Source organism: Mustela nivalis (assembly GCF_964662115.1).
Source record: "Mustela nivalis genome assembly, chromosome: 8".
Taxonomy (NCBI): domain Eukaryota; kingdom Metazoa; phylum Chordata; class Mammalia; order Carnivora; family Mustelidae; genus Mustela; species Mustela nivalis.
Window position 1 is genome coordinate 15,232,095 of NC_139027.1, and position 27,522 is coordinate 15,259,616.

Sequence of the window (27,522 nt, forward strand, 5' to 3'; positions counted from 1 at the left end):
CTGCTGTTTTATGGATGGCTACAGAAATGCAGGAGAATTTCTGAGGAACATGTGGCTTCTATCCCATCCATACTTCTGTTTGTTACTGAAGACTATATAAAAACATGAATCTAGATTTCTGACAGATCTTTCCAAGGAAAAATGCACATAATTCTCATAATTACATTCCACTTGGTACGAAAGAGCCTACATTCATTTATTCACTTTTTATACCTGAGATGTTATTTATAGTGCAATGAGCAAATCTTAAGAGCAGTTTGGTGAGTTTTGATGAATGTGTAAGCCCTCAAGCTATAGAATATTTCCATTACTCTGGAAAGTTCCTTGGTGACCCCTCTAACTCAATTCCTGCCCTTCTTGAGGCAACTACAGTCCTGATTTCTAGCATCAAAGATTAGTTTTGCCTGTTTTAGAACTTCATATTAATGGAAACACAGCAGGTACTCTTCTGTGTCTGGCTTCTTTTGCTTAGCCTAGCAAGGTTTAAAGTTAGAATTTGAGGATTAAAGTAAGTCATTCTAATGGAAAATTCTCATTATTACTCAGGTGACTGAATTCAGACCAGAATAAAGGCAGGTGTGTGCAAGATCTCTGGTGTGTTTCCACCTCCTGGATAGTTTGCCAAGAAAGCCTAAGATAAATTTTAGTTAAGCATTATAGGAACTATCCTGGGGCCAAAGCTCACTAGGCTTTTTGGCCCCATCCCTGAACTTTTTCTTGTCTCTGATATGGATCAGAGAGAATATTTCTTTCCCATACCTTCTGAGAGGAATAATAAACCTGCTATGTGCTTGGTAGGATGATAGTGTTCTTGTTTTAGGGCATAAACAGAAAACCCTAGAATATATTTTCCAACTTAAAAATGAAATACCAACTTAAACCTGAAATCCTGGAATAAATTTCTCAACATCTGTTTCAATAGAATCCAAAGTCTGAGTGAATATCTTTCCCTTTCTTGAAATTCTCCTTCCCTGGTGATGTTATGGTTGAAATGTTTGTGTCCCCTCCAAATTCATTTGTTGAAGCCTTAACCTCCAAAGGGATGATATTTAAAGGTGGGGCCTTTTGGAGGTATTTAAGGTTGGATGAGATCTTGAGGGTGGGGTCCTCATGGTGAGACTAGTGCTCTTATAAAAGAGATACCACAGAGTCGTCTCTTTCCCCCTTCCTTTCTCTCCCCCTCCATCTCTTCCTCCACCCTCAATCTATATCCCTTACCCACCCCGGCCATCTTCCTCCCTCCCTCCTTCCCAAGACAAGAAGACTTAGAATGAATTATCTTCCTGGCACCTTGTTCTTGGACTTCCAGCCTCCAGAACCATGAGAAATACATTTCTGTTGTTTAAGCTGCCCAGTCTTTGGTATTTTGTTATGGCAGCCCAAGCTGATTAAGATAGGAGGTAATACTTGTTAAGTACAAACTACATATAAGACCCTCTATCACATTTAATCTTTGAAACAAAACTAGGAGACAGGTATTAAGAGTTCCATTTTGCCAGGAAGGGAAATAAAACTCAGCACCACACAGCTGGTAAATGATGACAAATATCAAATTGCCTTCCATTCCAAGGAAGTTGCACCATTTTATTTTCTCACTAACAATCCTCATACGCTTTCTAAGTAACTCCCAACCCTTTTAAAGATTCCTGATAGGTCTATCTCACTATAAGTTCTTGATCCGCATTGCTTTCTTTTTTGAGCTAATGGTTGAAAACAGGGACAGGTTCTGAAACCATTGGAATATTGGCTTTGATGTTTCCATATCAGCATATATTCATCTATGTGAGGATTCTTAGGGAAACAGGAGGGTACTTGGTATAGACAAGCAATGGTGCCTTGACAAGGGAAAGCATCATGGGCAACATTTAGGGAGATAGCTAGAGGGAGGAATATTCTAATTTTATTGCTTACATTGTCCTAGGAGGGTATTAGATCAGACGTGAGATTAGGGAAGCTGAAATTGCTTTGGAATGATAGGAATGCTTTGCAATGCTATGTCCCTAATCCACTGTAAATTTTGATTAAAATCTGCCTATGGGGTGAAGAATTTAGGAGCAGAGCTCAACAAAATAGGACCCTCAAAACACAAAACAAGTGCAAATACAATTGAAGAAATACACATTGATGAAACTATGACCTCTTGGATCATCTTTTCCTAATGCTTTCTCCGTGAGGAGACTACTCACATTAGCCTGAGGTAGTAGAATAATGTCATGACATTGAAGGCTGTCTTGGATGGGTATCCTCTACAAAGATAATTGTTGTATCAAGGTTACACAGTTGGGAAGAGGCTGAGACAGTATTTGAACCTGCTCTCTTTCTCTCTGTTTCAGATTTATTAAGTTTTACTTGACATAAAATTGTAAGATATTTAAAGAGTACCTTGTGATGATATGTACACGTGTGTACATTGTAAAAGGATTTCTCCCATCTAGTTAATGAACAAACACATCTGTCACCTCATATATTTTTACATGTAGTATATATGTAATATAGATTGTAATGTTATGTGTATGCTTTATAATCACATAAATATATTTGGTGAGAACCCTTAAGTTCTACTCTCTTAGCAAATTTTCATAATAAAATACAGTATTACCAACTATAGTCAATATGTTATACATTAGATCTGTACTCATTTTATTTATTTATTTACTTACTTATTTATAGATTTTATTTTTAAGTAATCCTCTACACTCAACATGGGGCTTGAACTCATTACCCTGAGATCAAGAGTTGTATGCTCTACCAACTGAGCAAGCCAGGCACCCAAGAACCTTAATCATTATATAGCTAAAAGTTGGTACCCTTTTACCAGACTCTCCTTATTCTCTCCTCCCCCGAGGCCCCCAGTCCTGGCAACCACTTTTCTATTTTCTGATCCTATGAGTTTGGCTTTGTCTTTAGATTCCACACCCAAGTGATGCCATGTGGTATTTGTCTTTCTCTGTCTAACTTAATTCACTTAGCATTATGCCATCCATGTTGTTGTGAATGGCAGGATTTCCTTCCTTCTAATGGCTGAGTAATTCTCCCTTGTATAAATATATATCCCACATCTTCTTTATCCATTCATCTGTTGATGAACACTTAGGGTGTTTTCATGTCTTTGCAATTGTGAATAATTCTGTAATGAGCATGAAAATGCAGGTATCTCTTAGATATCCTATTTTTGTTTCCTTGGATATATACTCAGAAATAGGATTGCTGGATCAAATGGTGCTTCTATTTTTAATTTTTTGAGGGATCTCCATGTTGTTATTCATAGTAACTGAACCAATTTGCATTCTCACCAATGGTGCTAAAGGACTCCCTTTCCCCCATATCCTTGCTAATACTTGTTACCTCTTTTCTTTTTGAGAAGAGCCATTCTAATAGGTGTGAGGTTTCTTGTACTTTTAATTTGCCTTTCCCCAGTGATTAGTGATGTTGTGCACCTTTTCGAGTATCTGTTGGCCTTTTGTATATCTTCTTCTTCTTTTTGTATATCTTCTTTTGTTTTTTAAAGACTTTATCTATTTGACAGAGAGAGAGATCACAAGTAGGAGGAGAGGCAGGCAGAGAGAGAGAGGAGGAAGCACGTCCGCCGCTGAGCAGAGAGCCTGATGCGGGCTCAATGAGAGGCTCGCTGCGGGTCTCGATGCAGGGCTCAATCCCAGGACCCTGGAATCACGACCTGAGAGGAAGGCAGAGGCCTAACCCACGGAGCCACCCAGGCACCCCTGGGAAAATACCCGTTTTATACCTATTTTACCTCTGCCTGTTTTTAAATCAAATTGTTTGTTTTTGCTATTGAGTTGTGTGAGTTCTTTATATAATTTGGATATTAACACTTTATCATCTATATCATTTGCAAATAGACTTTTTTTTTGATGGTTTCTTTTGCTGAACAGAAGCTTTTTATTTTGATGTGGTGCCACTTGTTTATTTTCACTTTTGTTACCTTTGCTTTTGGTGTCAATTCCAAAGCTCTTTGCCAAGATCAACGTTAAGGAGCTTACCACTGATGTTTTCTTCTAAGAGTTTTATGGTTTCAGATTTTAACTTTAAGTACTTAATTCATTTTGAGTTGCATTTTTCGTATTGTGTAAGTTAGGTGTCCAGTTTCATCCTTTGCATGAGGTTGTTTTTACAATATCATTTGTTGAAGAGACTATTCCATTTCTTATTTTATATTCTTGGCTCCTTTGCTGTTAACTAATTGACCTTACTCTAGGGGTGCCTGGATGGCTCAGTGGGTTAAAGCCTCTGCCTTCGGCTCAGGTCATGATCTCAGGGTCCTGGAATTGAGCCCCACATCGGGCTCTCTGCTCAGCAGGGACCCCCACTTCCCTTCCTCTCTCTCTGCCTGCCTCTCTGCCTACTTGTGATCTCTGTCTGTCAAATAAATAAATAAAATCTTTAAAAAAAAATGACCTTACTCTATGTGTAAGTTTATTTCTGGGTTCTTTATTCTGCTGATTTATGTGTCTCTTTTCATACCAATATTATACTATTTTGATTACTATAGCTTTAAAATATAGTTTGAAATCAGGAAATATGAAGCTGAACCTGGTTTCTTTGATTACAAAAAATTCTTTCTGCTATGTAATTTTCCCACTTTTCTGTAAGGAGTTTCTTACTGTCCTGTTACATTGGTTCCCAGCATGTATGCAGGTCACTTTCTTAATTCCCCATAGCATAGTTGAGAAATATTTATTTATTTATTTTTAATTTCTTTTGAAGAGTTATTTATTTGAGAGTGAGAAAAAGCAAACAGGAGGAGGGACAGAGGGGAGAGAGTCTCAAGCAGACTCCTTACTGAGTGTGGAGCCCGACCCAAGGCTCTACCCCATGACGTGAGATCATGATCTAAGCTGAAACGAAGAGTTGGATGTTTAATGGACTGTGACACCTAGGTGCCCCTCAGAAATGTTTTTTTTAAAACAGTGATTGATTTTTTTCAGGTTTTCTATTCCACCTTAGGTCAAATTTAATCATTTGTATTTCAGGAAGTGTATTCATTTTATCTAGGTTTTCCAGTGGATTAGTATTAATTTGTTATAGGGTCATAATTTCCTTTTATCTTTTATATATGTGCATCTACAACTTTCACTCATTCCTAATGTGTTTTTTTGTGGCTTCTCTTTTTTCCCTGACTAATCTTGTGAAAGGCTTTTATTATATTCAATTGGAAAAAAAAAGAAAGAGGAAGGGGAGTTTGGGGAGCTGTAAATGCCATCTATTCGATAACTATTTTTTTTTTATGCACTGTATGCCATGCACTGATTATAGCTAAATGCTGCTGATATTTGGAGTGATCATATGCCCCAATTTATGTATTTTTTCAAGTATAATAATTAACAGCAATCTCCTTATTCTCAAAAATACATGATCAACCTACTGATGGGTCAGATAAAATTAAAGTTGAAATGGACAAGTGGTAGCCGTAGCAAGACAAATTTTGGCAGACTGTTGAAGACGGAAGCCTGGTTGGAAGGGTTTACAAAAGTGGATGACAACAACTGGAGACAGTTAGATGATTATTTTGAAGACTTTTGCTACAAGAAAGAGAAGAAATGAGGTAGGAGGTAGAAGAGATGGAATTATTTGTTTGCTATTTTACCCATTTCTACTTTTATTATTTTTATTTCTTCTTTCTTCTTTCTGTGGGCTTATTTGAGTTATTTCCGAGCTTCTTAGGTTAATGTGTAATGCATTTGAAACCATATATACATGTGTCCATTAACAAAACATATAGGTTCTGATACGGGATGCTTTTATTTTTACTCGTTTCTAAAGAATTTGAAGTTTCAATTATGGCATTTTCTTTACCAATGAGTTATTTAGAAATGGCTTAAAATATCTAGATGCATGGATTCAAGTTTTAAAAAAATATATAGTTTTAATATACTATATTCAATGAAGTGGTCTGTGTATTTCTATTTATCTTTTTTTATTATGTTATGTTAGTCACCATGCAATATATTAGTATTTGATGTAGTGTTCCAGGATTCATTGTTTACGTATAATACCCAGTGCTTCATGCAATATGTGCCCTCCTTGATACCCACCATCAGACTCACCCCCTCCCCCCCACCAAACCCTCAGTTTGTTTCTCGGAGTCCACAGTCTCTCCTGGTTCATCTCCCTCTCTGATTTCCCCCTTTCACTTCTCCTTTCCTTCTGCTACTGTCCGTCATGTTATTCCTTATGTTCTGCAAGTAAGTGAAACTATATGATAATTGACTTAAGTCTATATATCTTTTTAAAAATTTATCATAATTTTCTTAGTGGCCTTCTATAGGACCAATTTTTGTAAATTTTAACTGAGCAAATGAACAAATTATGTATTCTCTGTTGACTGTGAGTTCTATGCACATCTATTAGCATAAGCCAGTTAATTATCTTACATAAGTATTCTATATTTATTATTACAGAGTAATGTATTATTACTCATAATACATCATAGTGGGAGACCTTAACAGACCTCTCAGATGTGGATTTCATAATTTCCTTTTGTGATTTTACCAATTTTTCATGTACTCCCAAACGATGTTAGGATCATTTAAGTTGATGATTATTATATCTTCATGGTGAATTATTTAACAATGTGAAATGTTCTTTTTTTATTATGTTCAGTTAGCCAGCATATAGTACATCATTAGTTTGTGATGCAGTGTTCAAGGATTCATTAGTTGTACATAACATCCAGTGCTCAGCACATGTCCCCTCCTTAATACCCACTTACCCCATCTTCTTGCCCCCCCTCCCTTCTGTAACCCTCAGTGTGGTTCCCGGAGTCCAGAGTCTCTCATGGTTTGTCTCCTCTGATTTCTTCACTTTCAGTTTTCCCTCCCTTGTGATCCTCTGTGCTATTCCTATGTTCCACATATGAGAATTGTTTTTCTCTTATTGACTTATTTCACTCAGCATCATCCCCTCCAGTCCCGTCCATGTGGATGCAAATGGAGAATGTTTTATGTTTTATATGCCTTTCTGATGGCTGGGTAGTATTCCACTGTATATATGGACCACATCTTCATCCATTCATCTGTTGAAGGGCATCATGGCTCCTTCCACAGGAGGAGTTACGTTTGGTTAGTGTGGACATTACTGCTATGAGCATTGGGCCGCATGTGCCCCTTCTTTTCACTACATCTGTATCTCTGAGGTACATACCAGTAGTGCAATTGCTAGGCTGTAGGGTAGCTCTGTTTGTGAAATGTCCTTTTATAAACTTGTGATCTTTCTGACTTTCAATTCTGTTTTGTGTGATAGTGATCGGGCTACGAGCAGCTTTCTGTTAGTAGTTGCTGGGAGTATGTTTTCAAACTTGGAGTAATCATAGTTTTGGCATTCTCTAGTAAGCTGCACATGGCTGGATTTTTAGAATCCAACCTAATATACCTTTTATAAAAAAAACTTACCCAAGTTGTTTTTATCCTTATTTGGATGTATTTAGATCTATTCCCGCCATGTCATTTTGTGTTTCCATTTACCATCCTTGCTCTCATTTCCTCTTCAGCCTTTCTATGGGTTACTAGGATTCCCTTTGTTCCTCCTTTCGTTTACGACTTTGAAAACCACACACATTTTATTCTTATGCTTCTTTATTTTTATGCTTAAATTTTTATCATAAGTTGTTCAATTTATGTTTTTCTAACTGCGTCTGAAGTTACGCACTATCTACTGATCATTTTTGATGACTCTTCAAATGCTTTTATTTGAAGAAATGACTTTTTTGCCAACATCCCTGCCTCCATCTCCCATATCCCACATTGACATAATCTGACGTTTTGGCACCAACATTTTGTTTTTAAAAAATAATTTGTTAATTGCATCCCACAGAAAAAAATAGTTATATTATTTTCCTGCTAACTACTGCAGCTTGTTGTTAAGTCTTGGATTCATTTTCTTTGAATATTCTCTAGTAGTTCTCTTAACTTTCAGACAGCACCTATTGGGTTGTTAAAACTCTGACTTTCTGGGTATTTGAAAAAAATCTTAGGTCATTCTCACATTTCAACAATAATATGTCTGAATATAGATATTTAGATTTGAGCTTCTCTGCTTTCAGCAAAGTAAAGATACTGTCCGATGTCTTTTTTTCACCCCACACTGTTGATGAAACACCTAATGCCAAATCTGATTAGAATTACTGTGAATAGTCATTTTCTCACCCTCTCTGGAAGCTTCCACAGCTTCTCTTTATCCTTGTAGCTGTTCTCGTGCCTAGCATATTGACTGTCTATTTAATGTTACAAACTGTCACTACCTTTGTACATTACCTTTTGTGTGTGTGTGTGTATGGTTATTTATTTTATTTTATTTATTTATCTTTTTAAAAAAGGTTTATTTATTTATTTGACAGAGAGAGACACAGTGACAGAGAGAATACAAGCAGAGGGAGTGGGGGAGGGAGAAGCAGGTTTCCCACCAAAAAGGGAGCCTGATGCGGGGCTTGATTCCAGGATCCTGGGATCATAACCTGAGCTGAGGCAGGCGCTTAACCAACTGAGCCACACAGGTGCCCCTGGTTATTTATTTTGATCCTGCTGTATATTTTGTGAACCATTTCAATATGAGGATTTATACTTCATCAACTGTAAGAGGAAATTTTACGCTTTAATTTCCTCAGATTTTCTCTGTCTCTTCTATCCTCATTATTCATCATTAGGTGGATACTATGACTCATAGAACTTTACTCCATGGCTCTTAAATTTTCCTCTTTTTTTTTTTCACCCGTGCTTCATTCCTAGGCTGTCTTCCAGGTATCTAATTTCCTTCTCAGCTGGGCCCATTCTTCTATTCTTACCTACTGAATTTTTAATTTCAGTAATCACGTTTTCTTCTCTAAGGATTTTGTTTAGTTTGTTTTATAGCAGACAGTTCCTTACTGTGAGGTCACACTGTGTCTGAAGACACTAAATTTGTGTTAAAGGCCTTTTCTTATCAGTCCATTAATTTTCCGTAATTACAATTCTTCTGTTGGGTTGTTAACTATTTTTCATGGTGGCTTCATGCCAGATGTTAGTGATTTTGCCTATGGTGGCTTCATGCCAGATGTTAGTGATTTTGCCTATGGGCTCCTCTTTTTGGTTTGGATCCCCTATCTGGACTCTCTCTCTTTCTGGTCCCACAGCCAGCCTTCAGAGAGGTGGAGAAGTAGCTACTGAGGTTTGTGCTGTGCATGTTTTCAGGATGAATGGGACAAAGATGGGATGTATACTGGGTGGGATATCTTAGAAGCCAATATTCTGAGCAAAGTCATTCTCTCTGGGCATTTTCAGGCTTTGCTGTCCTTCAGCATGGCCCCTGCCCAAAGACAGACCTGAATGTCTGTGGAGCATGTGGAGGAGGGGAGTGGGTTACACACGGCACAGTGTGGGTACCCCGACTCATTTCCCTGTCATGTGCGTTGAAGCCCTCCTCTTAGCACCCAACTTCTACCACCTGAAAGCCTGTGATAGCCCTGGTGATTCTTCTGTCTTCTGTGACATACTTTCCAAAAGGCTCCAGGACAAATTTCTGGTTGCACTTACCCTTTTCAAACTTATCCTGTGTATTTTTAGATTCTCGGGAATTTTTTCACAATTTTAACTAGCTAAAAATTTCTCTTTGACTTTACAATATAAGATATGTATTCTCATACTCAATAAAGTAATTTAAAGCTTAGAGTAGATGGATAGAGACGGTTGTAGAAAGAGGGGACACGGCTGTCTCCAATTAGTTTCCTATCTGGAAGGCCAAATTTCTACTTTTACTTTGGGTTGTTTGCCTTTTTATTTTTCCCCATTGATATTAGAGATAGTAAGCAAAGTGTTACTTATGTTGTAAATATTCGTTAAATATTCCTTTTGGTTTTGTTTAAGGTAACTTTTGAGATACAGAAATTTTACATTCTTAGGAGGACAAACTTCATTTTTTATCTTAAGATTTCTGGATGCTGTGTTGCATTTAGGAGGCCTTCCTAATACATTATTAAAACCCATTTTTATTAAAGTGCCCTTTACTATTTCATGGTTTAGTCTTTTGTGATTACATATTTCATGTTTGGATATGGATGGATCAGGGTTTTAATTTTGTGTTTTGTGTGAGATTTGGTGTGTGTCCCATTCCCTCTCTTCTAAAATGAAAATTTTTTTAATTGCTGATGTCCTTCCTTGTTCTGTTAACATGTTCTAGGTGGGTGGGTATGCAGAAGTGCTTAATATTTTTTAGTTCATAGGTCACCCCCCATAATGAACCAAGTTGATATTTGAGGATTGGACTGTGCAGCACTCAGAGTTCTTGAACCTTGAGGTGAATGCAGGACCTGCCTGGGATTGGTGTCCTCTCTCTCGGGGAGCAGGTGAGTAGGAAGAAGGGCATGTGTAGATACGTGAAGCCAGAGAAGCTGACCGTGGCAGCGAGTATTGTCCATTGAAATAATTTTCCAGTATTCCCTTTGGCCGGATGGGTAGAGTCTATCATCCTGCCTCTCTCACTGTAGAGCCAGGTGACTAAATTCTCCAGTGCAATGTGAACAATATTCATGCCAGACCCATTCATATTCTTCCATCATCCTTTTTGAAGCCTGGATAAAGGCGATGAAGTTCTAGGAGATGGTGACATGAGACGCAGAGATTCTGAATATGTGCGAGGCCATATGGAGGGGAGTTTCCTGCTGCCCAACAACTCTTGCCTTGGACTAACACTTAAGTGGGAAATGTGCTTCATTTGTACCTGCCCAAATAAGACAGGAGATTAAAGTTTCTGGTGGATATGCTGTATCGAGTTAGGAAAGTTCCCTTCCATTCCTAACTTACTTTTGTTGTTTTAAGCAGGAGTGGGTGTTCAGTTTTATTTGAAAAAACTTGACAAGAGAGTAGAAACTGAGCTACTTGGCGATAGAGAAGAAACTGATGGTTACTCAAGAGTATCACAGATATTTAAACCGTTAATTACTCCCCTAATATGATAAATCAAAATTATTACCATGGAATTTTGATTTAACAGTGTTAACATTTTCTAATTTATCTATTTTTGCTTTTATTTTTATTAATTCCTTCCTTCTACTTTCCTTGGTTTTATTTTGGGTTTTCTAATATCTTGAATGTCGTTCATTTTTTGTTTGTTTCATTAGAAAGGCATTCAGAGCTATGAAGTTTCCTATATTCCACAAGTACTGATTCATAATATTTTTTTATTTTTTGCTAACTAACCTATTAATTCATAAAGTTCTTTGTTAAATGACTTCTGTAATAAGAACTGACATTGTGTGCTTTCTGCCAATCACAGACCCGCAGAACATCTTTACATTTTTCCATGGATTTTGGAGTGTTCTGGCACATACTTTTCTTTTTGTAACTCATTTCTGGGTAATGAGTAAGGAGCCAAAGCAACCCCACATTCCTCTATAATATGTCTGGTATTTTTGAGGTATAGTTTTATCTGTGAAAGTCTCTTAATTTATTTCTTTTTCATTACTAATTAGAAAAATGTACATATTGAACTACAGCTATATTAAAACCTTTGAATTCTAAAATTATAAAAATGTGAAAGCCTTAAGCAGTGAAAATCTGCATATTTCTGTCTTTAAATATTTTAATATCTATGTGTAAAAAACAAAGTATCTTATTAATATTAATATGATATGGTGATAAATGTTTCTTTCTTATCTTTATCTTTAAAATTCTTTGGGGATAAAAAAAAAAGACTGACTATACAAAGTAGCATGAATTATACTCTCCCGTGATTATTCCCTCTGTGATTTCACTATTAACCAAAGCCAATAAATAGTAACCTTCTAAAAAAAAAAAAAAATTCCTTGGGGATAGAAACTTAGTATGACCATAAAATAACCTTTATATGATTTGCTGTAGCAATTTAAAGGTGCATTTTCTTATGTCTCCTCTGGTCATCTCATTATTAAAACCAAAGTTATAGTTTTTAATGCACAGTGAATTTGTTCCTTAGGGGTCTATCAAAGATCATTTTGGTCTATATTGTCACAGTTTGGACTCTGGTGCCAACGTTTATGAGCTCTGTGACATTTGGCAGGTTTCTTTTTCTTTCTCTGCCTCTCTTTCCTCAAATGTAAAGTGGGGCTAACCATGTTCCCTACCTCATAGGAGTTTCCCAAGGATGAAGAGGTCAAAATATAAAGTTCTTAGAACAGTCCTGGGGACAATGTTAGTTCTCGGTACTTTAGCTATTCTTATTATAATCTAGAACCAATCACAACTACCTTCTCTAAAAACCTCTTTCTTTCTTTCTTTCTTTTTCTTTTTCTTCTTTTTTTTTTATTTCTGATTTTCTTTTTATTATTAAAGGCCCTTTCTGTTTTAGGGACATTATATAAACTGTCACCATCTTATTACAAACCCAGTGATATAAGTATTATTATGCTATATCAGAAGCTGAGAGAGTGACATAATTTTCGAATTCACAAGACAGTATGTGACAAAATGGAGACTTGATTTTATGTCTGTCTGTCAGTTATGTCCATGCTCTTCCCATTATATCACTCAGCCTGAGGTCACCACTCTTTATAAAATCTACCACCACAACCTTTTGCTGCCATTACCAAACCAGAGCTTCTTAGAGCAGGTGTGTCCTTAGAGTACCAAGATGGTACCTTCGTAGCTCGTCTAAGATGGTAAATAGCCCGGTTTGTTGACCTGGAGCAGTGATCATACTGCCCCTGCCTGATGCAGGACACTTTGTCTTTAGCACCACAGACAGGAGAATACAGACATAAATGGTTTATTGCTGCTTATCTCAGTTGACCCCAGATAATTTGTCAATCAATACCTAGCCTTCTGATTTTCTCCCTGCCATCTCTCCCAATCCCCCATTTCAAATGGGTGTTGAAGATGGCCAGCCTCTAGCTCTCCGGGCAGACCCTTGGCATGAAGGCACTACACAATATTGCATAGGATTCCTGGGGTTCATGTAGGAACAGGAGGAAAATGCGTGTTTTCCAAGATAGAAACTGGAGGAGTCATTGCTGGGAAAATACTTCCTAGGCCTAAAATTAATTAAGGCTTTGGTTATGTCCGTTCAGAGACCTATGTCCAGTCTGGGTCCATGAGGCCCACATTCTCTGGACATTCTGATCCCGCACCCTCCTTACCACCTCTTCCCACTTCTCAGAGAAGCCTCCAATCACAGAGTGCTGCCCATTCGACTGGATTGTTTGATATATTGTCCAGTCTCTGCAATCTTTTTTTAAATGTTTGTATCCCCCATGTCCTCTGCCAAGTGGGGACCATGTAGTGATCATTATCTTCTTCTTCTTCTTCTTTTTTTTTTTTTTTTTGCATTGTGGTAAAATATACATGACATAAAACTTACCCTTTTAACCGTTTTTCAATATACAGTTCAGTGGCATTAAATACATTTACATTACTGGGCAACTATCACTACCGTCTATCTCAAGAACTTTTTCATTATCACAAACTGACACTCTGTACCCATTAAACAACAACTCCCTATTATTCCCTTCCCCCAACCCCTGTAACCATCATTCTACTTTCTGTTTCCATGAGTTTGACTGCACTTACATACGTGACACTAGTCATAACAATCTTTGTCCTTTTGTGTCTGGCTTATTTCACTTAGCATAATGTCTTCAGGGTTCATCCGTGTTGTGGCATGTGTTAGAACTTCATTCCTTTTTTTTTTTTTAAGATTTTATTTATTTATTTGAGAGATAGAGAGAGAAAGATAGATGATGGAGAGGGAGAATCAGGCTCCCTACTGAGCTAGGAGCCTGAGTTGGGACTCAATCCCAGAACCCCGAGATCATGACCTGAGGCAAGGGCAGATGCTTAGCGGGCTGAGTCACCCAGGCGCCCTAGAACTTCATTCCTTTTTAAGGCTGAGTAATATTCCATTATATGTATGCACTGTATTTTGCTTTTCCATTCTTCCATGGTGGACATTTGGGTTGTTTCCACTTTTGACTACAATGAATAATACTGCTCTAAAGGTAAATAAATGTTTGTTTGAATCCCTGCACTGAGTTCTTTGGGGTATATACCTAGTGGCAGAATTGTTGGATCATATGGTAATTCTGTGTTTAATTATTTTGAGGGGACATGAAACTGTTTCCCAGTGTTGCACCATTTTACGCCCCCACCAGCAATACATAAGGCTTCCAATTTCTCCACATCCTCCCAACATTATTTTACCAGTATTCTTTGGACTTCATCATGAAGACAAGTAAATAATTATTACTCTATCTGGCATCTTTATTGATAATTTTTTGCATATATTAGCCTTTGAACCTTTGTAATAATCTTTGGTTTAAGTATTATATTTATGTTACAAAAGCAGAAATTGAAGTCAGAGGTATTGCAAGATCATTGGAGATCACAAAGCTAATATATGGAAAAGTCAAACACATAAACTTTATTCCTGATTCTTTTTATTATTTGGAGAATTAAACAGTCTGTGTTCTTTGAGATTCTCTCCTGCATGTTCTGTTCGCTGGAATCAAAGCAAAAGGAAAGCTCACACATTGAGAAAAGATTCCAATAAAAGGATATCTGCTATTCTTCCATATGTCCTAAGGTATTAAAGAAAATAAGTGGTTTCAATAAGTGGCAAGAAGGACTTAGGTTAGATATTAACTGGGTGGCTGATGTAGGTGAGATACTGAAAAAGATTATCAAAAGATACTTTGAGATAATTAAAGTCCTGAAAAAATGCTATGGGGTGGATTCCATCCCAGGACCTGTCTGAGGGTGCAGGAAGTGATTCAATGAAACCTTGTTAATTATTTGAAAGCAGGGGAATAAATGGGATGTCCTCACATAGTTTCTATGAGTGAGTTTTCTGATTCTATAGTGAAGATTCTGCAGAATGCCTCTGTAGTACTCAGGAATGGTGTTCTTTGGTGTTTGGGGATGGATCTTTGTTTTTTTCACCTTTTCATCCTTGATCTTTGGTGAATGCAGGCTCCCTCAGTCAGTTCCATTTTAGACGCTGAGCTGGCCAGAGCCTCAGGGGAGAGGTCAGACATGACCTGACTCATCTGGGGTCTTGAGCTACTACGGGGGCAGTTATTTTTCTACACTACTGTTGATTTGTTTAATTCTGTTCCCAGGGAGATTTGAAGGTGATGCAGTTTGGCCTGAGATTAAAGGGGGGCTGTTTCAGTGGATTTCTGGGTCATCCGTGCTGTGGATTAGGAAGGAAGAAGGTGGCTGGTTTAAGACAGTTAACAGGGCAGCTTTTTCAACAGGCCAGCCCTGCTGGTGTGGAGCAGTAACCACACTACTCTTGCCTGAGGCAGGAGACTTAATCTTTAGAACCACCAGGCAGGGGAGAGTTAGAATGTAGAGCAGGAGATAGTTCTCGGTGATGACCCCATCTAACCGACGCTCTCACTGTGCAGATGACAAAGCCAGGAGAGGTGTCAATTATTTTTCTTTTACATTTCAGAGTTGGAAATTGAAGAATGCAACGGGAAGCAAGATGAACGAGGCAAGAGTGTGTAGCCATCAATCCTGGATGCAGGGAGCCATTACTGACTGGTAAGTAGATCTTCCTTCAGATGTCCCCCAGGGTCTGCAGAGTTTACAGGACAATGGAAGAACACTCCAGACCAAATATCATCTCAATAAATACATGGAGTTAAGGCCAACAGAACCTGGCTTAGCACTTAGCTCCATTCTTCTTGACACCAGAACTCCTTTCTGAGCCCGGATAACTTGACATCATGTTCCCTAGATCTGCCTCTTTATCTCTGCAGGGCGGTTGGTGGCTTTTGTAGGCAGCCCCAATAGTGCAAGATCAACACAAGTCCACAAACCTCAATCACTCTGTTTTCATCCACTCCAGATTGCTCTCTCTCACTTAATTGCCTGAATTCAGTGTCTGTGGTAATAACTCAAGCACAATATCACACAATATCACACACCTCTGGGATCCCTCCACCGGTTATGGGCTGTGCCTCGCAAGTGAGGATAACAGGATTTGGCCAGTTATGAGTACAGGGTTTTCCTGGCACTGCCCGGACCTGTATGGAGCAGGTCACGCTATGCATACTCCTTGGAGCTGGCTCGATTTCACAATTTTTCACACCTATTGTAATCTATCCCTATCCCACACAAAGGCCCTGTCCAAGCATGCTTTGATGTTTTGTGTCATAAGTTGCAAAATTCAGAATTGAAGCATCAAAAGTAGAAACCCACGCTTTTCTTTCTTATTCTGTAGGATTTAGCATGTTAGTTTTTCTTTAAGCTTGCAGAACATGGTGAACAAAATGTGTTGTGGTAGATTATGAAAGTGTTTTCCTTTTTCACTATGTTGTACACCTGAAACTCATATTACACTGTATGTTAACTAACTGGAATTTAAATAGCCTAAAAAAATTTTTAGGCAAGAAAATTTATTATGTTTATGAAACAGATAAATGTTTTAAAGAATCCTTCTCGGTGCAGTAGGAGTTGTGGGCTGAGGGGGTTCTGTGACATCAGATCTTAGTCACTCCCTCACTTCTGTGGTGAAGTGAAACAGTATGACTGCCAGGCTTTTAGCTATATCGGGGTTTTATGACTCTATGAAAGATCTAAATTCATCATCATTAAAAATGTATCTGTAAAGCCTGGGGGATGTTTCAGATACTAGCTTTATTGATACTAGCTTGTTTCAAAACCCTAGCCGTGGAGCTGGAATGTGCCAAGAAATCTTTACTTTTTTTTTTTTTTTAAAGATTTTATTTATTTATTTGACACAGAGAGATAACAGCGAGAGAGGGAACACAAGCAGGAGGAGCAGCAGAGGCAGAGGGAGAAGCAGGCTTCCTGTGGAGCAGGAAGCCAAATGTGGGGCTCAATCACAGGACCCTGGGATCATGACCTGAGCTGAAGGCAGACGCTTAATCACTGAGCCACCCAGACGCCCCAAGAAATCTCTACTTGAGTTAAAGGGAATACAGGAGGGGAGGAGGCAGGGGAATGTTATGAAGCCTCCTGTGGCTTCTGTTTCTTTGGTATTTTCCTCAGTGTGACTAACTAAAATGCTCTTTGTTCTTTGTTCCAGAGTTAGAGACATCCCTGCCACGCAGCACGGAGATTTATAACTCTGAGCAAAGGTTTCAACAAATAAGATTTCTTCACTCCAAAGTCCATCTATGTGTGCTCCCTGAAATAAAGAACAGAGCATTTCTGTCTGCTGGTGTCTAATCCCAGGAGCCTTGGCAGCAGAGGCAGGAGAGTTCCAAAAGGTCTTCTTATAGCTCTGGAGATAATGACCAGCTCAAACAAGCTGGCGCCGCACGGGGATACCCATGGACTTTATCTCTCTCTCTCCCATTCCCCCTGCCCCCCTCAGGCTGACATAGTGTCTGTACTGACACAGGCAGTCCAGAAAAAAGAAACTGTGTCTTTTATAACTTTTACTTAAGTGGGATAAATGGAATGATCATAACTGAAAGATTTGTTGAAAACACACTTCCTATCCAGAAAATCCATTGTAATGTTGCAATTAAAAAGTTCTACTCAGAGCAAGAGTAAAAAAAGAAAAGAGAAAAAGGGCAAGATCTGGGATTAGGTTTAATGACCTGGAACACGCAAGGAACATAATAAAATTTCTGATTCCATGTCAGGGATGTGGGTACGTGGTTTAAGACATACATCGGAGTCTTCAATAGCTCTGCTACCCTGCCCCCACAGTGCCCCCTCCCATGAAGTCAGGCAACAGGGAAGGTGCTTGAATTCTTTCAGGGCCTATGGCGGTCACTAAGCAATTTGTTTCTTTAACATCTGAAATAACATGTAAACCTCACGTGGGTGCCAGATTGGGGAAGTGCGGTTGAGATGTCCCACGAGACAATGTTTTTTGGAAACATTCAATGACACCAAATCCCCTCCAGTGCACAATTTTGTATAAGGCTTCCATTTTGGAGCCCAGCCCAAATACTAGTGGAATTCAGCGTTACATTACAATTTGACTCACTACAAAGTCTTGCGGCAGAGTCCAGGTATGGTAAGCTTTGAATTACCTAATCAGGGGAGGAGCCAGTTGGCCTATGGAATACCTGAAAATTAAACACTATCTACCAGGGATGAGAAAGTATGCCCACTTAGAAACTCTGTTGAGGCGTACCTTGAAAACTGAAAACCATCCAAATGCCAACAATGTCTTCGTTTTTGCGACGTTCACAGTCTTGTGATGAAAGAAGATGAAAAAATAATAACCTTAAATAATTTAAAGTGGTGTAATTAAGGGTATATCCAGGGCAGTGTCAGAACACAGAAGAGGGACACATTTATCCAGCCAGGTGATGAAGGCCAGGGAAGGTTGCCACTCTATTTAGTTATAAGAAATTCAAGGTACAGTTAATGCATCATGTCTTGAAGATGGCACTTTTCCTCCAAACAACTCAGACTTTTCCCAGAACCATTCCAAAGGACTTAGCTTTTCTCATAAATGCTCTATGTATTTGTTCAACTACATCCTCTGTGAATGGAAGAGAGGTCAGAACTATGTCACTGTTTTGTAGCCTGAGGTCTCCTGCCTTGTCTACTGAATGGGTTACTGAATTAGTATTCCTCCCTACACATTTTTCCTCTAAAAAGCCTGTTCTTTTCTGCCTTGGAATCTGAGCCCCTACTTCTCTATATATCATTCTTCACAGATCTCTATCTAACCACTTAGACAAACAGTTTAATTTCCTTCGACATGATGATTTCTTCTGGACAATAAAAACAAAATTGCCATAGATAGACCTTTTTTGTTTGTTTGTTTGTTTACATTATGAAAAATTTTACCTCCCTTGTACCTGCTGTTTTTCTTCCTCATCTTCTGCACACTCGCTGGAGGTCTCCTGAAGGGTCCACGCTCAGGCTGCATAAGCCTGGCAGTTATCTTCAGTACCAGGTCTCACTTCAGAATGGAAAACCTGGAAATGTTTTCATTTCCTTTAAAGTTATCTGAATCAGAGGAGCTAAAGGCAGAGAATGGGCTCTCTCTGGGGTTGCTTGAAGAACTCAAGGTCCTAAAAGTGAATGTCCTCTTCTAATTGCTTGACAGAATTGTTTATTTTCCATGACTTAGCAACTTATGTCCAGGACAGGGTCTGACTGACCGGACTTGTGACAAAATTAGATAGAAAATCTCTTAATCCTTTTATTTTTTCTCATTGGCAATGTTCATGAGTCCATTATTCCTATGGACTAGAGAGGAATGCAGGAATTACAAGGATGGGCCCATTGAATTGCAGGCTCGGGTTATGCAGAATATCCTTTGAATGGATTCATTGTCCTACAATGGGTCTCATAGAGTGAGAGGATTTGTTGTTAAAGGCTGGGCTTAAAATTTTTTAGCCTGAGTTTGAATGCAATGCAAGGTCACTTCAATTGTCTTGGAAATGAGAGTGCTAGTAACTAGTGGAGAGACTATTTTGAAATAAGATAATGACATTCCCCAAAGCTGCTTCCAGCTTGATAATAAATATTATCCACCAAATGATATTATACAGATTTTCTTGTTAGATTTTCTTGTTCGAGGGAATCACACCAACAGAGGTTTTAACAGCTCTGTTGAGATACTATTTCCGTACCATACAATGCATCCTATTAAAGTGTTTAATTCAACAGATTTAGTGTAATCATAGAATTGGATAGCCATCACCACAATCTAATTTTAGAACATTTCCATCACACTAAAAAGAAATCCCATAACCATTAGCTATAATCAACCAATGTCTTCATTTCACCCCAGTCCTATACAATTGCTTAACTACTTTCTGTCTCTATTGTTTTGCCTATTACAGATCTTTCGTATCAATGGAATCATATAGTATGTGGTCTTCTGTGACTGGCTTATTTAATTTAGCATAACGTTTTTAAGGTTCATCCTGTTGTAGAATATATTAGGGCTTCATTCCTTGTTATTGCTGAGTAATAGTCCATCGATAGATATACATTTGTTTATTCATTCATCAGTTGTTAGACATTGGGATTATTTCCCCTTTTGGCTATTATGAATAATGCAGCTATGCAGTGTTATTTACAAAAGCCAATACCTGGAAACAATCTAATTGTCCATGGATGGATGAATTGGTAATGAAGATGTGAGATAGATATATATAGATATATATATATCTATATATATTTATATAAGTGTGGTAATTAGCCATAATAAAGGAAAATCCTGCCATTTGCAACATCATGGATGACCTCCAAGATGTTACGCTAAGAAAAATAAGCCAGGGAAAGATAAATACTGTATGATCTGATATGTATATGGAATCTGCAAAACAAACAAAGGAAAAGAGATCAGATGTGTTCATTACCAGAGGTGGAGGATTGGATGAAGGCAGTCAAAAGGTATAAACTTTCAGTTATAAGATAAATAATTACTGTGGATGTAATGTACAACATGACAACTATGATTAATACTAATATATGGTATATATGAAAGTTGTTAGAATAAATGCTAAGAGTTCCCATCACAAGGAAAACAATTTTATTTTTCTTTTTCTCAATTTTTTTATTTATATGAGATAATTAAACTATTGTGACAATCATTTCATCTTTTATGTAAGTCAAATCATTGTACCATATACCTTAAATTTATAAAGTGCTGAATGTCAGTTATACATCAGTACAATTGGAAAAAACAATGCAGCTATGAACATTCATGTTCCAGTGTTTGCATGGACATATGTCTTCATCTTTCTTGAGTATACATCTAGAAGTAGAATTGCAATACCAGATGGTGACTCTATGTTTAACCTGCTAAGAATTAATAAAAACCAGATAGCAATGGGATTTTTTTTTTCTAAGAAAATGTTAGGGTCTGAAAATAAAAAGAGATCAAGATTGGGACTGAAGGGGGCTATTGACAACCCCCTTTCTAATTCATACAAGAGAGTAGGTAGATTTTCTATTTTTGTAAATTATTTCTGCATGGCATGTCTCAGAAGCACGTAGAGAAGACATTGTATACATTTCACTGCCTTGAGTCAGATTTGAATCTTATAAAACTGTGTTGTCCAATGTGATAACAATTAGTTATATGTGGCTTTTATAATTAAATTAGTTAAAATAAAATAGCATTTAAAATTCAAGTCCATTGTTGTACTAGCCACATTTCAAGAGCTCAGTAATCACATGTGGCTTGTGGCTACCATGTTGGGCATTTCCCTCATTGCAGAAAGTTCCATCTCACAGGGTTGTTCTAAAGCAGTGGTTTCTACCAACTGTGTAAGAGAGTTCCCCTTTCTCCACATCCTCTCCAACATTCATTGTTTCCTGCCTTGTTAATCTTTGCCATTCTAACTGGTGTAAGATGGTATCTCAATGAGATTTTGATTTGAATCTCCCTCATGGCTAATGGTGATGAACATTTTTTCATGTGCCTCTTAGCCATTTGTGTGTCTTTATTGGAGAAGTGTCTGTTCATGTCTTCTGCCCATTTTTTGACTTGATGATCAGTTTTTTGGGTGTTGAGTTTGAGGAGCTCTTTATAGATCTTGGATATCGGCCCCTTGCCTGTAGTGTCTTTTGTAAATATGTTCTCCCATTCCGTGGTTTGCCTCTTTGTTTTGTTGACGGTTTCCTTTCCTGTGCAGAAGCTTTTTATCTTGATAAAATCCCAAAAGTTCATTTTCGCTTTTGTTTCCCTTGTCTTTAAAGACATGTCTTGAAAGAAATTGCTGTGGCCAATGTCGGAGATGTTATTCCCTAGGTTCTCCTCTAGGATTTTGATGGATTCCTGTCTGACATTGAGGTCTTTTATCCATTTTGAGTTTATCTTTGTGCACAGTGGAAGAGAATGGTCGAGTTTCATTCTTCTATACATAGCTGTCCAATTTTCCCAGCACCCTTTATTGAAGAGACTGTCTTTTTTCCACTGTCTTTTTTTTCCTGCTTTGTCGAAGATTATTTGACCATAGAGTTGAGGGTCCATATCAGGGCTCTCTACTCTGTTCCATTGGTCTATGTGTTTGTTTTTCTGCCAGTACCATACTGTCTTGGTGATCACAGCTTTGTAGTAAAGCTTAAAATCAGGCAACGTGATGCCCCCAGCTTTGTTTTTCTTTTCAACCTTTCCTTGGCGATTTGGGTTTTTTCTGGTTCCATACAAATTTTAGGATTATTTGTTCCAGTATTAATGATATATTATTTGTTGACTAATATAACACAATAAAAAAATAATAAAGCAGCGATTCTTAAATAGATGGTGATTTCAGCTCCCAGGGAAATCTGGCAATGTCTGACGACATTTTGTTTTTCTTACAATTTGTGGAAGGGAGGGTGCTACTGGTATCTACTGGGTAGAGGCCAGGGATGATGCTAAACATCTTATGATGCACAGTACAGCATCCACAACAACTAACTATCCAAATACGTCAGCAGTGCTTATGTTGAGAAACTGTGTCCTGCACAATGTTGTCCAAACCTAGCTAGCCCTTTCAAAGAGTCACCTGTTAGGCTTTTGAAAAATCCTTGTGTATGAGCCCTACCCCTGAGATTCTGATTAAGGCTATATAAAGAGAATCCTGGGATCTGTGTTGTTCAAGAGCTTTCCAAGTGATTCTTCTAATTGGCCAGATCCAAGAAATATTGTGTGAAAGTAGACTGACTCTCAGCTATTAATTCAGATGAAAATCACCTGGTAAGCATTAACAGTACTCCCAGAATAGATTAATGGCTCCAAGGCCATTACCCCTCCTGTTTAATTTCTTTAATTACCTATCTCTCAATTAATGGGGGTCATTAAGCACTTAAGACTTGCCTTAATTTCCTTCCTTTTAAAAAAAAAAACTTTCATTCTGTGTAAACCCAGTTTGCAAGATTACATCTTGTTAATTATTGTACACTTTCTGTTTACAAACAGAACAAATGACCTAGAAAATGTTTGGCAGCTGTCTTTGTTTGCTGGTGTTTAATGGGAAATGGCTGAGCAGACAGGCACACTGACCCTATCGGTCTGGCGCAAATCATCGCCCAGTGCTCCGGTACCAATTAACTAAATTCGTGGAGGTAGGATTTCATTTTCAAAGGTCTGGAGTTGCGTGTATTAAGGTTAATATAATTCTGCTGAACTTAGGAAATTATAAAATAAGTTAATTTTAGCTTTAAGACTTTTTTTCCTATTTTTTATCATTCTGTAATAAATGACTAAAAGGGAACAGTCCTTACTCCCTTTAAAAAATATATATATATTTTATTTATTTGTCAGAGAGAGAGAGCACAGGCAGGCAGAGGCAGAAGTGGGCTCCCTGTCGAGAAAGGAGCCCTATGTGGGACTCAATCCCAGGACACTAGATTATGAACTGAGCTGAAGGCAGCCATTTAACTGACTGAGCCACTCACGCATCTCAGAAAACAGTCCTTTCTTTTCAACCTAAAAGGTAGTAATGGAACACGACACCTAAACACATGTATCTGTAAGAATGAAAGTTAAATATTCTAAGAGGGTACAGATTTGAAAGGAAGATATCCTTTTGGCTGGAGAGAATTGGGAAGTTTTCATGGAAGTAGTCCCAGCTTTGGCTTTCCCTTCACCCATTCAGTATGTTTGCTGGTTCCCATCTTCTAGTCCACCATATTAGGAGTCAGGGATAAGTAGGCACAATCCCCTTATTAATGGAATTTCATTTCCTGGAGGCTAATTAGTCAGCCAGCAATTATTTATTGTGTTTCTACTGAGCCAAGCCTACAGACAGGTGATGATGATTCCAAGTAATCAGTGTTAAGATAGGGGAAGAACATGGTAGAGTTCCTTACAGGCTGGATTTTTATTGCACCGAATCCTCCTTTCTAAGCACAGACATATCTCTGACCTCACTTGCAAGGCTAGTATCACAGGGCGCTCCCTCACCCTCAGTGATAATTTAATCATGCAGCTGTATCTGTTTGCTGACTTGCTGCCATTATCTATCTGGTGGATCACTAGGGTTGACTGGCATCCTTCAAGGGATCACTACAGAAGTGTCATTAAGAAACCGGTGACCTGATTCCCTTTTCATCCCTCTTAGGAAGTTTTCTGAGAGAACTAATAGGTATTGACTCTTGTTTGTAAATCTGTGTCAATTGTGAAATTCTTCAGGTATATGATTACCCTATACTGCACTTTGTGAAGCCAAGTGGATAGTGTGACTAGCTTTATTCAATTTCAAAGCGATGTTAAATTGTAAAACATTTTAAATATATCAAAAGTACAGAAAATATTATAACAGATACCTATATGTACTTCCCATAATGCCAAGAAGATCATAATAGTATGCCCCCCCCTTTTTTTTTTGCATTCTGTTCTGTCTCTGTTGTTTTCTCTGGGACATAAATGAAATAAAACATAAAGATATAGCTCAAGTTCCCCTGGTACTCCACCATCCATTCCTTCAGACTTTCTTCATGCCAGAGGAAACCAGTATCTTAAAGCTGATAAATGAGCATTCTAATTCTCATGTATTAAATGAGAATTTAAAATCTTAACGTGTAAGCATGCATAAACAATATATACTATTGTTTGCTTAGGGTTTACACAAATGTACAATATCGGACATAGACTTCTGCATTTTATTTTAATTCGAAATTATATTTTCAAGAGATTTAGATATATGTAGATTCAGTTCATTCATTTTCACTGCTGGACAGGAATCAATCTATTTCACCTTACCTGTAGTTCAGGTCTTTTTCCCCTATAACATTCTTTTTAAAAAAAAAAATTAACATATAATGTATTATTTGCCCCGGGGGTGCAGGTCCGTGAATCATTAGGCTTACACATTTCACAGCACTCATCATAGCACATACCCTCTCCAATGTTCATAACCCAGCCACCTATCCCTACACTGATAGATATTTTAAATGTTAAACCAACTTTGCATTCCCAAGGTAAATCCCATGTAGTGTTTTCCTTGTATTTCTGGACTTGCTATGCTAATGTTTTGTTAAGGATTTTTTGCATTCATTTTTGTCGTGGCCAGCGCGACAAATCAACCAGGAATGTGAAGGTAAGAGGATGAAGAGAAGAACTTGAGAAGCAAAGAGATGGGGGCAGGAGGAACACTGAGGAGGATATCCAACAGTGCTAAGTTTATTCAAAGCACTATGGCCATATATATAGTGATAATAGGAGAAGCAATACACCTGTGTCTAGTTGAACAACCACGAGTTCCCATAATAAGTTTCACATTTAACTATAAGCAGACCTCGTGATGCCAAAAGGCTGATGCCAGTACAATTGTTCTGTATTGATACAGTAAACCTGAAAGTAATTTATGGGCTGTACTAAGGCAGCAAGGACCAGCAAAGAACTTTTGACCCCAACCGAATTGTTCTCAGTTGTTTAGCAAGCGTGTGGGCAGTCGCGTAGGCGAGTGCACAACACATAGCACAGACCCTTTCTCAGTGCTACTCAACTTCTCCCATCCTAAACCTTTTGTTAGGTTATTTGGACTTTAAAGCAGGCACAAGTCAGGGCCTGGTTTGGTCCTCGTCTCAAGCCTTATTGTGGCCTCCCACACATTTTTATGAAAGATTTTGGTTTGTAGTTGTTTTCTATTAGCTTTATCTGGTTTTGGTACTACGGTAATGTTTACCTCAACCAAATTGTGGAGGTGCCAGGATGGATCAGTTGGTTAAGCGACTGCCTTCGGCTCAGGTCATGATCCTGGAGTCTCAGGATTGAGTCCCACATCGTGCTCCCTTCTCTGCAGGGAGTCTGCTTCTCCAGCTGATCTCTCTCCTCTCATGCACTCTCTCTCTCTCATTCTCTCTCTCTCTCAAATAAATAAATAAAATCTTAAAAAAAATTGTGAAGCATATTGTCCTCTTCATGTTTTTGGAAAGATTTTACATAAGCCTGGTCTTATTTCTTAACTAAAATGTTGGTATCATCTACCACTGGAGACTTCTGGATCTAGACTTTTCTTTTCGGGTAAACTTCTGTCTACAAATGCCGCTTATTTAAATGGCCTGGGGCTAGCCAGCCTGTCACTTTCTCTTGAGTGACCTTTGTTATTTTGTCTTTCAAAGAATTTGTCGATTTCACCTAAATGGCATAAATTCCTCATAATATTCTATTATTTTAAAATATGTGGTATCTGTAGTGTTGTCCTCCCTATCCACTTTTACTTGTGTCTTCCTTCTTTTATGTTTGATCAGTCTGACTGTTCAAGAGTCAAACTTGATCTGAGTTTTGTCACTTTTATTGTTCTTTGGTTTTATTTCACTGATTGTTCTTTGTTATTTATTTTCTATTTTATTGACTTCTCTGATGTTTATTATTTCCTTCCTAATGCCTATGAGTTTAATTCACTTAATTCACATTTTTATGATCTTAAAGTAAAATTTCATAACATTAAATTGAGAGCATTTAATAATATAAATTCCCCTTAAAGCACTACTGCTGCAGTGACTCATATACTTTGATAAGCTACTTTGTATTCATTTAATTTAACGGATTTTCTAATTTCCCCTGTAATTTCTTCTTTAGCCCTCTGTTATTTAGAAATGTGTGTTTAATTTCCAAATACTTAGAGATTCCCCAAATATCTGTTTGTTGATTTCTAATTTAGTTCTACTCTGGTCATAACATACTTTTTATGATTTATTCTTTTAAATTTATAGAGCCTTATTTTGTGGCTCTATAAATTTAAAAGAATAAATCAAAATAAGCCCAGAATATGGCTTATGGTGGCAAATGTTTTGTGTGCACTTGAAAAGATGATGCATTCTGCTGTTGCTAGGTGGAATTTTTATTAAATGGCAAATAGGTCAAGTTGATTGAGGATAATGGTCAGCTGTTATACCTTTACCAATTTTCTTTTCACTTTGTCTATTACTGTTAAAATCTCCAGCTAAAATTATGGATTTGTCCATTTGTCCCTTTACCTCCAATAGTTTTTGCTTCAGATATTTTGAAACTATGTTATTATTTACATACACGCCAAAGAATGTTATGTCCTCTTAATAAACTGACCTTTATATCATTATGCATTTACCTTCTTTGTCATTAGGGTTGTTCCTTGCTCTGAAATCTGGTTCCTCTCATATTCTTGTGCCACCCTAGCTTTCTTTGGATTGTGTAGGCATAATAAATATTTTTCTGTCATCATAATCAAGTCCACACTTTGCTTTTAACCTGTGTTTTTATATTTGAGGGGAGTTTCTCTTAGACAACATATAATTGACTCTTGCTTTCTTATCCAATCTGACAACCTGTGCATTTAACTGAAATGTTTAGAACATTTACTCAACATGTTTATCAGTATGGCTAGGTTTATATCCACCATCTGCTGTTGTTTCTTATGTTCCATATCTTTTGTTTTTCTCTGTATTTTCCTGTTTCTTTCTTCTATTTTCCTACTGATCTCAATTAGAATTTTCATGATGTGGTGATTAATTGCAAAAACATCTCTCATCTTTATGTCTTCCTGAATCACGCACTTTGCAAAATGACTCTGAAGATCAGGCCATCACAAGGAAGTGTTTATTTCTCTCCCCTTGAAACTCAGCTGTCCTTGTGATTCACAAGGTATATGTATTTTATCCCTTCAGTTTCAATCTTTGTATATGGTGCTCCTTTGGT

General features: G+C 37.7%; 1 long non-coding RNA gene across 2 annotated transcripts; it reads left to right on the forward strand.

The window, feature by feature from the left end:
• On the forward strand, positions 1 to 27,522 carry LOC309872007. Of its 2 annotated transcripts, XR_014315610.1 has the most exons (4): positions 1 to 174; positions 5,332 to 5,563; positions 15,415 to 15,506; positions 17,017 to 27,522. It is a non-coding gene; the product is annotated as an uncharacterized lncRNA (long non-coding RNA). The 2 variants fall into 2 exon arrangements; XR_014315611.1 differs by lacking the exons at positions 1 to 174; positions 5,332 to 5,563 and adding an exon at positions 9,034 to 10,333.